Below are 4,735 nucleotides of genomic sequence, written 5' to 3' on the forward strand. Positions count from 1 at the left end.
GTATTATTTGTTTTCAGATATGTATTTTGATAATAGATTTGAAAAATGAATCTCAGTTTAAAAAATTGTTCATTGTAAATTAGCCGTAGTTACGAACTAAATATTTAATTTAATCTAAAATAATATTTATTAATTTTTTTAACATTGTTGTTACAAATTTTGTATAATTGTTATCTTATCATGTTGTATAATTTATAATATTTTATATTTTATATATTTTAATTTTAACAAAAATGAAATCATTTTATAACATGAAATAATATATTTATCAATATTTTTTCTTTCTTTACTTTTTTAATGTAATTCTAAATTTTACAGCTTCAAATTAAAACCTTGAAAGTATTGAATATATAAAAATATTGTTGTTTTCAGAATTTTCATTATTTGGATCACAAAATTCGAAAATAGTTTTATAGAACAAATATATCAAACGCTCTCAAACGCATATTCACACCGAATCCATTTGATTTTATTAACATATTTTAAGATAGGAACATGTCACACAATACTAGTTGACACAATAAAATTCCAAGTTGCTATCAACAAAATCTAATCTTTTTTGATTGCATGTTTAGGTGTCAAATATGTCAATAACATAATAATTTCATATGAATAATTCTCACGCTTTGTTAATCGTGGAAAAAATTAATGTAGAGATCATCGCCAACATTAAAAGAAATTATTTATAAAAACAAAATCATAATGTGAACGACTATGTAATTAGTTAAAAAATGTAAAGTTTACTAAAAAAAAATGTAAGGCATGCAGCTGTAACGAAAGAATAAAAAGTAATTACTAGATTTATATATACACATATATATATATAAGTGATTACTATCAAAAGAAAGCGAGAACAACCTTCCAAAGATGGTGAAATTGTGAGAAAGTAGAATTTGGATTGGTAACAATATTATGTAGATTTGTGTCTTGCCAGCTTTGCTTACATGGGCGATGAGTTGGCCGCTAGTATGCTGATGTGGCAGAGATCTTTGGATCTAATATTAACTTTCTGTAACAAGTTTTTTTTTTTTTTCTGAAAACATTATATCGAAAACTTTAAAAGATTTAAAAAGTTTTTTAACAATTTAACATATTTAACCACCAGAAAATTCAATTAAATAACAACGACATCATTTTAATTAAATACCAAAAATTATCCAACATTTCTGAAAGATGGTAGATCCAAATCTAAATAATATTTGCAATATTATAAAATTTTAAAAAATAATAATCAGAGGTGCAGTTGAATTAAATAGGTTAATTAAAATTTTCTTTTACCAAGACAAAACTACATTGTTTTCCGAAAAAATATATTGTTTTTTGTTGTATCATTGGAATAACAACAATAAAGTATAACCCCCCAAGAAATACAATAAAATAAAATAAAAACCCTCAGAATCATCATATAGCTTAAATAGAAACTTGAAAATTGAAATAATATAAAATAGAATAGATGTAGTAGAATAATTTGTTAAAGACTAATAATATAATATAATTTAGAATTAGTGGCGAAACGTCAAGCGGAATGAAGTTTCCATATAAAAAGGGTCTTAAGGTCCTTCAGAATCTGCATCCCATTTCACCACATACAAATACAAATACAAATACCATATCCATTCAATTAAAATTCCTTCTTCTTCCTCACCTCAAAGCCACGCCATGACCATGACCATGACCATTCTTCCTCAACAAAAACTCTCCCAGATGCTTGGGATTACACCGGAAACCCCGCCTCCCGGGCCAAAACCGGTGGCTGGGTCGCCGCCGCCATGATTCTAGGTCCGTCCCCACTCTCACTCTTCTCTCGTTTTCTATTAAGTGGTAGATCCAGAAATTTCCAGTATCAAATAATATTTAGATGTTTACTTATCTGCATTGTATCGTTGGCATATCTCTCTCTTATTTCCCACAATTTTAATAGTGAAATCGCGGTTGTTTTAACGTGGTTTTTGTTGATATAATGGTGTTAAAACGCTGCGTTTTGGCAGGGACTGAGGCCGTGGAGAGGCTGACGACGTTGGGGATCGCCGTGAACTTGGTGACGTATTTGACGGAAACAATGCATCTGGGGAATGCGGCTGCGGCTAACGACGTTACGAACTTCCTCGGCACTTCATTCATGCTCTGTTTGCTCGGAGGTTTTGTGTTGCCGACACTTTTCTCGGCCGGTAAATTTATTTATTATATATATTTTCATTTTCCTTCTTACTAAGTTTATTATTTCCATGGTTATTTATTTATTATTTTCTTATTTGTTTTATCTATTTCTTCTTAAAGGTATCTTACCATTTCCATTTTCGCAACTGTTCAAGCAGCTGTAAGATTCACTTTCCCTTCTATTACTTAAGTTTTTAATTTTTTAATTACGGCTTAAGTTTTATCCGGCAATAATTTAATAATACATAATGTTTCTAACCCCCCCCCCCCTCCCAAAAAAAAAAAAAAAAACTAGTTTGAGAATTTATCTAAATTTTGTGGCATTAGGGTGTAACCATCTTGACAATCTCCACCATAATTCCAAGTCTCCGACCTCCAAAATGTTCACCGGAGCTCACCAACACCCCATGCATTCCGGCGAACGGCAAGCAGCTGGCTATTCTCTACCTAGCACTATACCTAACGGCGCTCGGCACGGGCGGCCTAAAATCGAGCGTCTCCGGCTTCGGTTCCGATCAGTTCGACGATGCCGACAAAGAGGAGAGAGTGAAGATGAGCAAGTTCTTCAACTGGTTCTTCTTCTTCATAAGCATCGGCTCACTTGGAGCTGTGACAATTCTCGTTTACATTCAAGACAACGTGGGCAGACAATGGGGTTATGGGATATGTGCATGTGCCATTGTGTTGGGTTTGGTCGTGTTCCTGTCGGGAACTAGACGGTACCGTTTTAGGAAATTGGCCGGCAGCCCGTTGACGCAGATCGCCGCCGTGTTCGTTGCAGCGTTTAAGAAGAGGAGCTTGGATTTGCCGTCTGATCCGTTGTTGTTGTTTCGATATCGACGACAATGTCGACATGGAGTTGAGAAGAAGAAGCAGAAGCTCCCCCGCACCAAACAATTTAGGTTGGCTTTTTTCTACTTTTATAAACTTGACTTATTAATACTTTAACCGTTAACTATGTTGACATATTAACTTTCCGATATAATATCTTTATTTAACACAGAAAAACTTATTCGATTTGTTTCTTTAATTTTATACTAGGATGTAGAATTTCTCAATAAATGAACGCAAACCTATTGCATAAAATTGAAAAATCATAATAATACAATCGATATTTAATGAAATATAGTCAACGTAGTTGGTATAATGTAATCGAAAATATGATTTACATAATCATGCATTAACTTTCAATTACATAGTTGTGGCCATTTCCAATACGTTTGCCTACATACAGGCAAAAAATCCAAGCCAATTTGTACCTTTGGCCACGTATTATGCTCCAAGAGAAAAAAAAAACAAAAACTATATCCTAAACCAACAGTAATTAGCAGACAAGCTTGGGACAAAAAATATTTTCTACTTTTGGAAGTTACCTAAATTGGACAAGATAGATCAAGGATATTTTTTATTCACTATAAAATGTTAGAACATGGACTCTTCTTCGACATCTAGCCCACGATGTAGCTGACGATTTTATACTGTAACTATTTCTTAATCATACATCCAATTCAATAGTTAAAAGAGAAAAACACATTGGACAATTTTTTTTTAATCGAATAAAAAAGACCTATTGAACATGTTTTTTGGGCAGGTTTTTGGACAAGGCAGCGATCAAAGATGGAGAAATTTTTGGTAATGTGGTAAACAGTGGAACATATCAACCCTAACAGACATAGAGGAAGTAAATTAGTGATTAGAATGTTACCCATTTGGGCAACCACCATTCTTTTCTGGACAATTTACGCCCAAATGACAACTTTCTCTCCGTGTCACAAGCCACCACAATGAACCGACACGTCGGAAGATCGTTCCAAATTCCGGCGGCCTCCCTCACCGTCTTCTTCGTGGCCAGCATCCTCTTGACTGTTCCGATTTACGACCGTTTCATCATCCCGATAACAGCAAAACTGCTTAGGAACCCACAAGGCCTATCCCCACTGCAGCGGGTCGGGCTCGGCTTGGTTCTATCGATACTTGCCATGGTCGCTGCTGCACTGACCGAGATAAAGCGGTTGAGGGCGGTGGAGGCAAATGGGTGGTGGAGAAGCCACTGGAAGAAGTTCCATTGAGCGTGTTCTGGTTGGCACCACAATTTTTATTGGTGGGATCAGGTGAGTCAAAGTTACCTCTCCTTAATTTACCTTATCGTAAATTCAATACATACATAGTTAGAATGTAAAATTTTATCTCTTCCTCCAACTCGACCCTACGTAGTGAGGCATTCACGTACATGGGGCAGTTGGATTTCTTCCTGAGAGAGTGTCCCAAGGGGATGAAGACAATGAGCACAGGGCTATTTCTAAGCACACTTTCATTAGGGTTTTTCTTCAGCACATTGTTGGTCACAATTGTGCAGAAGTGACTGCAAATGGGAAGCCATGGATTCCAGACAATCTGAACAAGGGAAGCTTTATGATTTCTATTGGCTTTTGGCAATTTTGAGTGTGCTGAATTTGGTGGCGTTTTTGTTTTGTGCAAAGTGGTATGTGTACAAGGACAAGAGGTTGGCTGATGAGGAATTGAATTGGAGGACTCTGAGCCAACTTGCCATGCATAGCATAATAATAATCACTCTCTC

General features: G+C 35.1%; 1 pseudogene; it reads left to right on the forward strand.

The window, feature by feature from the left end:
- The first annotated feature begins 1,640 nt into the window (after positions 1-1,640).
- Positions 1,641-4,714, forward strand: LOC148210985 (protein NRT1/ PTR FAMILY 6.3-like; annotated as a pseudogene).
- The last annotated feature ends 21 nt before the right edge of the window (positions 4,715-4,735 follow it).

This window comes from Momordica charantia (genome assembly GCF_013281855.1).
Source record: "Momordica charantia cultivar OHB3-1 chromosome 6 unlocalized genomic scaffold, Mcharantia_2.0 BLBB01000006.1, whole genome shotgun sequence".
In the NCBI taxonomy this organism is placed as follows: domain Eukaryota; kingdom Viridiplantae; phylum Streptophyta; class Magnoliopsida; order Cucurbitales; family Cucurbitaceae; genus Momordica; species Momordica charantia.